Source organism: Benincasa hispida, chromosome 1 (genome assembly GCF_009727055.1).
Source record: "Benincasa hispida cultivar B227 chromosome 1, ASM972705v1, whole genome shotgun sequence".
Classification (NCBI taxonomy): Eukaryota; Viridiplantae; Streptophyta; class Magnoliopsida; order Cucurbitales; family Cucurbitaceae; genus Benincasa; species Benincasa hispida.
Window position 1 is genome coordinate 95,995,895 of NC_052349.1, and position 13,845 is coordinate 96,009,739.

The window sequence follows — 13,845 nt, forward strand, 5'->3', positions numbered from 1 at the left end:
GTAAACACTTGTTCAATAAACATGTTACAAATTGATTGTAAAAACTGCTAAAGTTACAATATTAAAATTTAAAGGCATGGTTAAAATTTATAAAGAAATCAATATAAAAATTATAATAATTATAATGTTTAATTAAGTCTAAGTTATGATTTAATATTCAACTAGCTGCTTGAATAAACAACGTGATTCAGCTATTTGAGAGACAAGATAATTGTCTGAGTCTAGTCAAGAGCAACTTGAATTCTGTTCGAATACCTAAAATCTATTATTTAGCACTTTGAATGACTATGTATGAGTCTTGTTTTCAGCCTTAAGATTGGAAGGAATACGCTATATCTAAACCACCTAATCTTATTGACTCCTTTGTAATCTGCATTATCTAGTATCTCTCTCTAATAATAAACTGATCTCCCCCTCTACACGTAAATATAGTTAACACAATGTTAGTGTGAACCACATAAATTTTTGTGTTGATCTTTATTGTTTACGTTTTTTTTTTCTCTTCTTTGATTTTCCCATCTTTGAGTAGGTAGTTGTATGTACGTCAACGAGCGGATTTCATAACAGATTCAATAGTGAATTAAAATGTAAAAAATATACAACTAAAGCTTCCAAAAGGATATGGAGATGAAATTGAATCTAATACATATAAATAAACCATATATTTAGTCTTTTATTTATAAACAAGAACCTTGGCTAATTATATATATATATATATATATATATATATATATATATATATATGGAAATGCATGTAGATAAAGAAAGGTTGAGTACTTTGCTTGCATTAGAAGTGGAGACATGCAATACAAAGTGGTAATAATGCCAAAAAGGGAATGTTTTTTTCTCTCTCTTTAAGTTGGTCCCATTTTCTTTATTTATTTTCTTGCTTTTTCTTTTTGAAATACTTTTGAAGAATCATATTAATTTTCATCAAATACCCCACTATGAGTGCTGTTAAGATGTCCAAAACTATTCCCATTTTCCTACAAGACCCTACAAAAGGCATTATTCCCATATTTTCTTAAATGGAAATAAATTCATTCAACCAACCAAACTAGTATCTAATGAATAATTAACAAGAGGCCCAAACAAATAGAGAAATTGGAGTATATAGCACCTTTGAAGTTTGCAACTAGAAATATGGCAAAAACTGGAATCCCTTCAGATTTTTAGCAAACCATGTCTCCTGCACGTGACCCATCTTTTCCGTATTCCAATATTGCCCTCAATAGGTTTTGAAAATGCCCTCATTACCATTTACATATACAATATAATTGTATCTTGTGTTAGTATATTTAAATCAAATAATCCTTATTTTCTCTTCCTAATCAAATTTGAATTTCAAATTTTAGAATATCTTTTCTTTATTGCTCTCTTTCTTATTGCCTTTTCCTTATTCTGATTTTTTTTTCATTTATTATGATATGGTTTCTCTCAAATACTTAACCCTAGCTAGACAAAAACGTGTGAATCATAGCTCTAGGCTCGTTGCTCTACTTGTTTTCAATAGAAAAATACTACCTACTATATTTAAAGTCTGTTTGGATTGACTTAAGAAAAATAGTGTTTTTAAAAAAACTCATTTTTTTTAAAACACTCTGATAAAAATTGATTAAAATACATTGAAAAAACTATTTTGAATGGTTGCAAAATATTCTATTTTTTTTTTCCAAAATGACTTATTTTTTAAATTAGACACTTAAAAATATATTCCAAACACACCTTTTAACACCTCTCATTTTTGTTACAATCCCCGTTGCCATCAAATTTGTTTTATATTTAATTAAATCTTTTTCTAAATTACTTTCCCTTTTATTTTCAGATTAGTTCAATTTCAGAATTTATGAAGTATTTTCATTGTTTGCTAATTAGTATTTTGGATCCGTAGAGTATTTTTTTCTTTTGCTAATTTTACTATTTAAAAATATTTTTACCATCTTCAAGATTTACTATTTCTCTTGTCAGCTTAAAAAGATAATCTCGAAACGTTTTCTAAAGGCAAGAAAGAAACCAACTCATAAAACCAATGTTGGAAATGACTTGGTCTCTAGACCCTTTTGCAAAATATGTCACATGGGTTAAATTGAAAGTTGTCTATCTCCCTATATACGTGTTCCTATTCCATCGGACTACAAATTTGGGTAACCTTCCTCCTTTGGAAAAAGAAATAATTTTTGGATGCCTGCAATTTTTTAAGGTACCAATTTTGAACCTTATGTTTTCTTCCTTCTTTCGAAAAGGGTGTTGTATTAACTTGGAGAACAACCATATGTGATAATTAGCACTAAGATCGTACTCTTCCCAGGCAATAATTAGTTTCATGATACAACGCTTTATTTCTTAGAACCAACCTCAATACGAGATAATGTAAAAAAATCTTTGTTCTACGATCGAAAGCAAAAGGAGAAAGACACCACACTCAACTTGCCGATGAGATCCCATATTATTTTATAATCCCACAACCACACAAAAGTAATGTATAATTAAGTTTGGTATGAGATTGAGTTAGCAACCACAAATTTTTTACCTTTTTCTTTATCTTGTTGAAAAAATAAAATCACAGTACTTATGAGAAAAATGAAATTGATGGAAAAAATAAATATTTTCAGAAGCAAATTAATAGCTCAATATTTCTTAAACAAAGAGAAGAAAAATGAAATTGGTAGTGAAATTCAAACTTCTTATTGAAGTAGGAAAAAATTGGTGATACTCAAAATATGGTACATAAAATTGTGATACACAAAATGTGGTACAAAAATTGTGATATTTTACATGAGACATCATCCTTTTATAGGAATAAAGGGTAAATTTAATAACTTACAAATTAAAGGCATATTAAAGCCATAAACTTAATAACTTAAAATAAAAAACTTAAAAACCAAAAGCTGAAAAATAAATCGAACAATAAAGTAAATAACTTCAAGCATTAAATTTTGAAACTAAAGGTGAAAAAGAAAAAACTCATTCCCTCCTCTGGAGGTTTTTCTTTGTCACACCCAACTTTTGGCATGGAAACATAAATTGTCTATGTGCAGTTTTTGTGAGAATGCCAACGAGTTGTTCAATAATTTTGCCTTCTTTCTCTTTCTTTCTCTACTTTTCTCGATAAATAAAATTTTGACTTTGATGTTCCTTGTTCTACCATTCTGTACCAAATCAAAGGCACTAGCAACCAAATCAAGTTTTTCTTTTAGATACGGTAGACTGAGCATATTCCCTTTTTGAAAATTGTTGCAAATTCGACCAAGGTAAGTTTGAAAATATTATCAACCATGTTAAAAGAAGACAAAATTTTCAAAGCTTGGTTGTCTACGTGTCCAAAGCATTGATACCACATTTTGCTTTCTTCTACTTTGGCATTAAAAGCATCATGACACAGTGAGAGTCACCACATAAAGGAATTTTCAATAATTTTGACCCTTGCAATCTCTGCTTCTTGAGGGTCATAAATGACACAAACTTGATCTTTGAAACACGCATAAAATTTATTATGCAACAATTGAGCAATACTATGCAAGTTTTGAGATAACTTTGGAACATATAAAACATTGGATATTTTATGTTCATTTTGCTTAGTTGATATTAAATTAATTATATTAATTAAATTGCTTAATTAAATATTTAAAAATAATTTTATATAAATTAATTGTTTATTTTATTTAATATTATTTTAAATAGAAATCAATTTTATATAAAATAATTAGTTTAATTATTTTATTTAAAATCTGTTTAATTCCCTTTTAAGTTGAAATTTGGAATTTCAATTGAAAATGGAAATTTGAGTTGGTGGATTTTTCCTAAAGTATTCACTAATACAAACACCTAATCCAAGTTTAATAGTTCATTATTTAGTGTCATTTGTTGATGAATTCTTTTTGCATGGTTGATATGTATAAATAGAAGTTTTTAATTAATTTAAAAAAAGTTCATGCAAAATTCAATTTCTTGAAAAAAATCGTTCTTTCAAAATTTTACCCAAAAAACATATCCAATCTCCAAATTTCCCCTCAATCTCTTCTCATTTTGGGTCCCACAACTCATTCCAAAGTCGAAGAATAGCAGAGAAGACACTATAAGTAGTCACAGTTCGTGATCTGATTATGACCTTGCATGCTTTAGATCTAAAACTAATGAAATTAGAGTGCTTAAGATCCGTTTTGCTTTTGCATGTTAATAATTAACACTATCAATTGGTATCATAGCATTATTTAAGTACTCAATTTACGTTAATTTTAGCTTGGTGGGTGTTTTTCATGAGATGAATGCAATGGTTGCTGAAATGGATATACTACAGTTTTGGCATGTAGATTTACCTTCAATTATGTTGCAATTATTGTAATTGGCTCCCTGTTTATGGACCTTAATGTGTGAAGAAGGGTTTGTAAATTTGCTAGAGTCATTAGAGTTGAAATTAGGCTATAATTGGGGAAGATTTTGAGCATGCGTAACAAAAAAATGAAGCTGGTTTTGCTTTTGTTAAGAGGCGTCGCGACACTTTTCAACAGTGTCACAATGCTATTTTTTTTTCAAGAATCGTGAGAGCACCACAACGTTGTTCTTCGTCCAACCTAGAAGCATGCGCTCACAAGGATTCGATCCAATTGAACCAGTTCACACCTTTCCGGTTTGATTCAACCGGTTTTAAGCTCTGTCGGTCCAATTCACTTATTCACAATCTTGGAGGTCTGATCCAAGCATTTTAAGCTGGTTCAGGCCGATTTGAATGGTTCAAGAGCAGTTTAGAATGGTTTGTGGATTATTATTGTAATAATTTAGGTGTTTGCTTGATTAGGATGCCAAAAATGGTCCATTTCAGTGTATGTTCAATTAATTATGCATTGTGAATGTATGTTTTAATTAAACTAATCTTCTATGTGCTTAAAGTATGTCATGTAGATTTAAAATGCCACCATAGGAACGCATGTTACATGCATTGAAAGTATGTTATAAATGATAATATATAGTATCATGTTTAAGGTTTCATGAGATTTAGTATAAAGAGTTATATTAAATTATGGAATGATGGTATATGTTATAGATTTGTCTAAGTTATAAGTGTTATAAAATGAATTGGACATTTAAAATCTATAACAAAGGTAAATGCACGCTCACCTAGAGTTAACTAATAACAACTTGTTTTGATAGTTAAAATAGGTCGTTATCTTGTAAAACTTCGGTTACAAACTCACCCAGCAAGATCCTGCCTAAGGTTGGAGGTTTAAGTTGACGGTTTACGAAACACCTGCTACCTGGGGATCGAGCTAGTTCTTGAGCTTGTTAACTCGGTTTTATGAGCATACGTGAGCGATGTAAGGTAATAAATGGTTTATCACTTAGACATTGTAGGTTAAATCTAGTATAAATGTTATACTCGGATAAATACTTAAACTTAGGTTGTTTTAATAGCCAGAATATACCTAAGTAAAAGTATACCCAAACCGTCTAGAATACTTCAATGGAAGATTAATGATATATATGATATATTATTTTTAACTCTCACGTCCCTAACAGTTCACACCGTGAGATTCATGCTCAACTTCATGTTGTTTTTAGGCGATCTCTTCATTCAAAAAGTGTTTGCATGAGTCAATAGCAAGGTGAATAGAGGAAGTTGTTCATAGTAACTGGGAGAAGGAAATGTGTCGATATATCCTACGGTCTCCTCCATTAGGTTACACCGTGAGATTCTAATGTTTCGCTTGTTGGGGTTGATGCCTTAGATCTCATAAGGTCCTGTAGTTTGTAATTGTATATTGCAAATTTTTTATTTATTTAATAAAATATAAAATTTTTTATTTGACATTTAGTAGCATTAAACTCACAAACCAATAAACTGGCATCCAAAGTTATCATCTGTAGCTTAAACATGTATGTAAAAACATACGGGTGGATCATGTTTAAGTGATAGCCTAAATGGTCTATAGTAAATGGATAAGACTAGATATTTTATCCTTGTGACACTACGAATACGACCCACATTGTAGATGTTACAATTGTTGTAAAGTGCTACAAATAATATGATCTTGATCATTAATGTGGAGACATGTGAGTGTGGGTATTCTATACAAAGGAGTTTGTATAAGATCGGACTACAAAATGGCTAGTCTCATTATATAACATCGTTTGTAATAGAGACTTACATTTCACTAGGGTGACCATAAGTGACATGACTTGAATCCTGAGTGAGTTGTGAACTACTGCCTATGAGGGTGGTCCTTTGATTTGTTTGGATGAGAGTAGTCAGATTGTCGACTCAATAAGCCTACTATTTTGGGGATTCGTCTGATTAAGGAGCTGAGAACACAACTACACAAGATGAAATTCACTCCTTCCCCAATGTTGGGGTAAGTAGATAAATTGCTCCTTTAAGGACTGATTCTAGGGCTTGGCAAATGTGGCGTTACACCTTTTCCTAGCCCGAGAGGGGTTTGGTCATAGTTAGACTGTGACTTATTGTTCATTAGAGGGATCAGTGGTACTTAAGGAGGTAAATGTATCTATTAGGGGCAAAACGGTAATTTTTCCCTTGTTGTACTTACGAGCAATTTGTGAAGGGTCATTGCATTGTTGATTAGTTATATCCAATGAAAACAGAAATATGTCTGTAGTGTAAAGAGTGCAACTGTCAGTCTTTAATGGAGTGCCCACAGTTAATGGATGTGGAATAATTTAATTCAAGAAGTTAAATTAATTATTCAAGTACCATTGGAGCTTCAAGTTACAGATCCATGAGGTCCCCTCTGTAGCTCAACAAAGATTAAATGAGAATTAATTTTAGATTAATTTGAATTGTTCAAATTAATTGAGGGAATTAATTATATGTGATATGATTAATTTTACTTAATTATATATGATATAATTATTATAATGTATTTGATACATTATAATATAAAGTTTATTTGATAGGAAATAAACATTTGAATATAATTCAAATATTAATTATAGAAACTGGATTCATATAATTAAATTTAATATAAATGGGACTTACATTAAATATCATTGATGAGAGAATTAAAACTATAGGTTATATTGTATATGATACAATATTAAACCATAAGTTATATATTATACATGATATAATATATATATACACACACACATAATAAGTTATTATTATATATATATAATATATATTTTAAATTAAAATTAATTTATTAATTATTTTAATTTTATTTTGAGTTTAAAGGACGGGAAATAACTTACCTCCCCTAATTTCTCTCAACTCACATATTGAGTGGTACTGGTTTTTTTTAGGGCTGATCTTCTTTTTGAAAGTTTTGTTACAGAGAAGAGAGAAGGGTGTAAAAGTGTATGATTGCTCTGTAAAAACTTCCCAAGAAAAATTTTCTACTCTTCTCAATTCTCTCTTCCCTTTTTGCAAAAATCAGAGAAGCCCACAACTCTCTCTGTGATTCTCATCCCTAACGAGAATATAGGGGGTTCTAATTGGTGGTGGCCATCATAGATTGTTTTGATCGTGAACATTCTTGGAGAAAAGGATCACGTGAAAAAAGATTCTTCAAGGGTAAGGTTCTCTAATTTCCTTTTTTCTTTTCTTTAATACATGTTGTAAATTTCTAATTATGCATAATGTTTCTATTTTGTAATTTTCATTATGTCAAAATTGAAATTGGGACCGATCCACATTTCCGCTCAAGGCCTTCACAGGCTTTTTCAATTGGTATCAGATCATGGTTTTAGTACTTTTTTTTTTTCAATTTTTTCCGAATTGATTTACAGATTAATGGTGGGTGTTCATTCTATTAAAATATTTCATATGATGAATGTTTTATGAATGGTTTAAAATTATTGGATGTTTTTGGGATTTGCCATTTAGATTTATCGCTTTCATTTTTTTTTATAAATTGGTTTGTAAGGACCCATGTTTTGGGCATAATTTTTACAATCGAGTACGTAATTTACTGTTTTTGAGCCGCTCGTGTTGTTCTTGATGAGTTTCTAGAGAAAACGAGGCTCAAATCGGAGGAAAAATGAAGGAGATAGCGACTATATAGTGTTGATTGTACCGCATCATTGCAACCTGTGTTCTAGCATTGCAAGGTTGTGATGAGGAAGAATGCTTTGTTCTTTACATAGCATTGCAATGTTAGACAAACTGTTACAATGCTCCGGAATGGAAAGAACAAACTGACTCTTGTCTAGTTCAGTTTGTGGCTCGATTGATTCATGTTCGATTCGACTAGTTTGAACATTTTGGGTCCGGTTCGGATGCTGGGTTATTCGATTCGAGCGGTTCAAGGCTCGGTTCACTTGTTTTGAATAGTTGACTATTATTTTGTAATAGTTAGACTTTTTCTAATTAAATTAATTGTTTAGGTGTCCAATCCCGATCTCATTATTATTATTTTTCAATTATGCATTTAATGTATGATTCTTATTTATTATTATATGTCATAATATATGCCATATAGTAAAAATCCCACCATAGGTTATGCATAATTCATGTATAGTTTATTTTATAAATGTTAGAATATATAGTTGCATGATTTTATTTTTATAGCATGCTTATGCATCATATAATATAAATATTATAGTATATGCATGCATGCATTTATAACATTTCAATGCATCATTTATATTATAAGAGTTATAACATATAGTTTGAATGTATGGATGGTTGTATGTTATTAATTATTTCATTGCTTTATTATATAAGTATTATATAAGTTTAATAATGAAATGGAATTGTATGAAGCATGCTACTACTTTAAGGTAATTTTTCAAATGTTATATTTTTCCTAAGTGTGTTAATGAATGCATTAGTATGATCTTAATTTGTTTCATTTCTTTTATAAAAGTTATAATTAAATGAAATTAAAAATTAAAATCAATAATTCAGAATTGTATGCAAACTTTAGGTTAAAATCATTTTTTAAAATAGTTTTAAAATATGATTCACATAGACCTAAGATCACATTTGTAATAAGATTAGAAATTAAGTTTAATCTTTTAATCAGTTTAATAGGATTAAATTGGTTCTAATTAAAAGATTAAATTTTGTAGCAAATGTATCTATAAGGGACCTTATGTCTAAGGCTAGTATTGTCTAGGCTGGAGTATTTAAGTTGATGGAAATGTAACACCCCTACCTGGAAAGGTGAATTAGATAGATTTGTTACATGCATGCAATTGTTGATTAAAGTTTATTAAAGTGTTTAATGAGCATTAATCAAAATTATTTAACTATCCAAAGTAAGTGTTAATTTTGGGCAAAATTAAACAATCACTTAGTTAAAACCAATACCCAAATTTTCCTAAGTTAAAGAACTCTAGGTAAAATGTTTAGTGGGAGGAAAATGGAGTATATGATACTTCACTATCCCTTTTCACGTTTCTCCCTAAAAGTTCACACCGTGGTATCTATACTCGGCCTTGAGGTACCTTTGCTTGTGTCCTCCTACAGATGGTGTTTGTATAGGTTAATATCAAGGTGAATGGAGAGAGTGTTTATAGTAAGTGGGAGCGGGACGTGTGTCAACACATCCCATGGTCTCCCTGTTTGTAGAAAATTTCATGTTCGGTCTCGAGACACCTTTGCTTGTGTCACCCTATGAATGACATTTACATGACTATTTACACAAACTCCAACAATGGATAGGATTGCTTTAGTTTTTGTCCTGATTGGTTTTTCCCTTCGGTTGGCTCATTGGGACAGAACTTTAGAATCTAAAATGAGGGATTACATTTACAAGAAAATGTTAAGTGGGTTTAATAATTTGTGTATTGAACAATGGTGACTGATAGTTACAATAACAAAGACTTGTTTTGTTTATTGGTTAAGAATGTCTCATTTTAGTGAAGGGGCACCTGATCACCCTACGGTGGCTTTTGTCTTATCATCATTGAAAAATATATATCACTTAGGGTACATTAGATTATTTTGCTAAATTTGATTGGTTTTTCTAAATGGGTTAATGCATAGAGTACTAATATAAATAAATCTTATGGTTTCAACAAATTTCATTATACTTCTGCGACTTTAAACTTGCTCGTTGTTGTCAAACTTACTGGCAAAAACTATACAACATGGAAAAATCCAATCAACATAATACTTATCATTGACGACCTGAGATTTGTCCTAATGGAGGATTGTCCTCCTATTCCTGTTTAAAATTCCACTCGAAACGTTCAAGAGGCATACGAGTGCTGGATAAGGACAAATGAAAAGGCTCAAGCGTATATCTTGGCAAGTCTTTTTGAAGTCTTGGCCAAGAAGCATGAGCCTATGGTCACTACATGTGAGATTATGGAGTCCCTACAGGGGATGTTCGGACAACCGTCCGCATAACTCAGCCATGATACTCTTAAAAACATCTTCAATGCCTACATGCAAGAAGGGGTATCTATTAGAGAACATGTTCTCAACATGATGGTCCACTTCAATATGGTAGAGATGAGTAGGTCAGTCATTGATGAAGCCAACCAGATTAGCGTTATAATGGAATCTTTATCTAAAAGTTTTCGGCAGTTCCATAACAATGTTGTTATGAACAGGATTGACTACAACCTGACCATTTTGCTCAATGAGCTACAGACTTTCCAGTCCTTAGTGGAAAGCAAGGAACAAAAGGAAAGTCAAATGTTGCTTCATCATCTCAAAAGCTATAAAGGTTCGAATTTTAGAATTAAGTCTGTGCCTTCTTCTTCCAGCACCAAAAAGTGGAAGAAGAAGAAAAGTGGAAAAGGGAAAGCTAACCAACTAGCTGTTGTCCAAAAGGGCAAGAAGGCCAAAGCTGCAAAGGGAATCTGTTTCCATTGCAACCATGAGGGATACTGGAAAAGGAATTGTCCTAAGTACTTGGCGGAAAAGAAGAAGGCCAAGCAAGGTAAATATGATTTACTTGTATTGGAGACTTGTTTAGTGGAGAATGATGATTCAACCTGAATAATTGATTTAGGCGCCACTAACCATGTTTGTTCTTCATTTCAGGGAATTAGTTCCTGGCGGCAACTGAAAGCTCGGGAGATGACGATGCGTCGGAATTGGACATGTCATCTCAGATGTGGTAGTGGGAGGACTCCAACTTACTTTACAGAATAAATATATTTTACATGAAAATGTAATTGTTGTTCCTAATTTATAAAAGAACTTAATTTCTGTAAAGTGTTTGACTGAACAAAACTACACTATTAATTTCTCTATAAATTAAACGTTTATTTCCAAGAATGGCATATATATTTTTTCTGCTAAGCTGGAAAATAATCTTTATGTGCTAAGACCGATAGCAACTAAAGCCCTCCTGAGCACTGAAATGTTTAAAATTGCAGTAACTCAAAATAAAAAAAAAACTTAAAATTTCTCCTAAAGAAAATGCCCGTCCTTCGCACCTAAGGTTAGGACACATCAATCTCAATAGAATTCAGAGATTGGTTAAGAATGGACTTCTAGGCAAGTTAGAAGAAAATTATTTACCTGTGTGTGAGTCATATCTTGAAGAAAAATGATTAAAAGTTCTTTTACTGGAAAAGGTCATAGGGCCAAAGAATCTTTGAAACTTGTATATTCATACCTCAGTGGTCCGACAAATGTTAAGGCAAGAGAAGAATTTAAATATTTCATCACATTTACTGATGATTATTCAAGATATGGGTATGTTTATTTAATGTAACATAAGTTTGAAGCTTTTGAAAAGTTCAAAGAGTTTAAGGCTGAAGTTGAAAATGCATTAAATAAAACAATTAAGACATTTCTATCTGATCAAGTGGAGAACTTTTGGATCTTACATTCCAGAACTATTTGATAAAACATGGAATCGTATCTCAACTCTCAACACTTGGTATATCTCAGCAAAATGGTGTATCAGAAAGGAGAAATCGAACTCTGTTGGACATGGTTAGGTCTATGATGAGTTATACTTCCTTAATTGACTTAAATGAAACTTATATTTTGAACTGTGTTCTATCCAAGAGTGTTACGAGAATACCTTTGAAATAATGGAATGGTCGTAAAGCTAATTTATGTCATTTTAGGATCTGGGGTTGCCTAGCTCACGTGCTTGAGGCAATTCCTAAGAAATTGGAACCTTGTTTGAAATTGTGCCTATTTGTAGATTACCCTAAAGGAACGAGAGGTGGTTACTTTTATGATCATAAAGAAAATAAAGTGTTTGTCGAAAAATGCTACATTTTTAGAAGAGGACCACATAAGGGAGCATAAAACCCGCAGTAAGATTGTGTTGAATGAACTTTCCAAGGAAACTACTTAACCTTCAACAAGAGTTGTTGAAGAACCCAACACTTGAGCAAGAGTTATTGAAGTTGGTTCATCTAGTAAGTAGAATCCACCTCAAGTGTTGAGGGAATCTCGACGTGGTAGCAAGGTTGCAAACCCACCTGTTCGTTATATGGGTTTAACAGAAATCCTAACTATGGTAGCTGACGGAGATGTTGAGGATCCATTGTCTTACAAGAAGATAATGGAAGATGTTGACAAACATGAATGGATCAAAGCTATGAATCTCAAAATGGAATCTACACATTTCAGTTTTATTTGGGATCTTGTAGATCAACCTAATAGTGTTAAATCTATAGGTTGCAAGTGGATCTACAAGAGAAAATAGAGTGTTGATGGGAAGGTGCAAACCTTTAATGCTAGACTTGTGGCAAAGGGTTATACTCAAGTTGAAATAGTGGACTATGAGAAGGCTTTCTCACCTGTTGCCATGTTGAAGTCTATCTGAATCCTCCTGTCCATTGCCTCATATTATGACTATAATATTTGGAAAATGGACGTCAAGATTGCTTTTCTGAATGACAATCGTGAGGAGACCATTTATATGGAGCAGCCTGAGGGACTCATAACCCAAGGTCAAGAGCAAAATGTTTGCAAGCTTAATCGGTTCATTTATGGTTGAAGCAAGCTTTTTGATCTTGGAATATAAAATTTGATACTGTGATCAAATCTTATGGCTTTGATTAAAATGTTGATGAGCCTTATTTTTAAAGAAAATCATTAGCAGTTTAGTAGCTTTTCTAGTGTTGTATGTAGACGATATCCTACTCATTGAGAATGATGTAGGTCTACTGACTAAAATTAAGATTTGGCTAGCAACCCAATTCTAAATGAAAGATTTGGGTGAGACACAGTTTGTTCTGGCCATTTAGATTTTTAGAGATCGAAAGAATAAGACTCTAGCCCCGTCTCAGGCATCGTACATTGACAAGATGCAAATTTTTTATGCATAACTTAAAGAGGGGTTTACTCCCTTTCATATATGGAGTTATATTGTCTAAGGAACAGTGTTCTAAGACACCTCAAGAGATGGAGGAAATGGGATGAATCCCCTATGCATTGGTTGTTGGTAGCTTGATGTATGCGATGTTATGTACTAGACTTGACATCTGCTATGCTGTGGGGATAGTCAGTAGATATAAGTCTAATCCAGGATTTGATCACTGGATCGCCGTCAAGAACATCCTCGAGTATCTATGGAGAATGAGAGACTACATGCTCGTGTATGGTTCTTAGGATTTGATCTTATAGGATATATGGACTCTGATTTTCAGACTGATAAGGATTCTAGGAAATCCACATCAGGATCAATGTTCACTCTTAACGGAGGAGTAGTAGTTTGGAGGAGCACCAAACAAAGGTATATTGCTGACTCCACCATGGAGGCTAAGTACGTAGCGGCTAATGAAGCTACTAAGGAAGCTGTGTGGGTCAGGAAATTCCTGAAAGATCTGGAAGTAATTCCAGACATGTTAAAGCCTATCACCCTTTATTGTAATAATAGTGGTGCTATGGCTAAATCTCGAGAGCCTTAAAGTCACAAGCGCGAGAAGTACATTGAGCGAAAGTATCATCACATTTCAGAGATT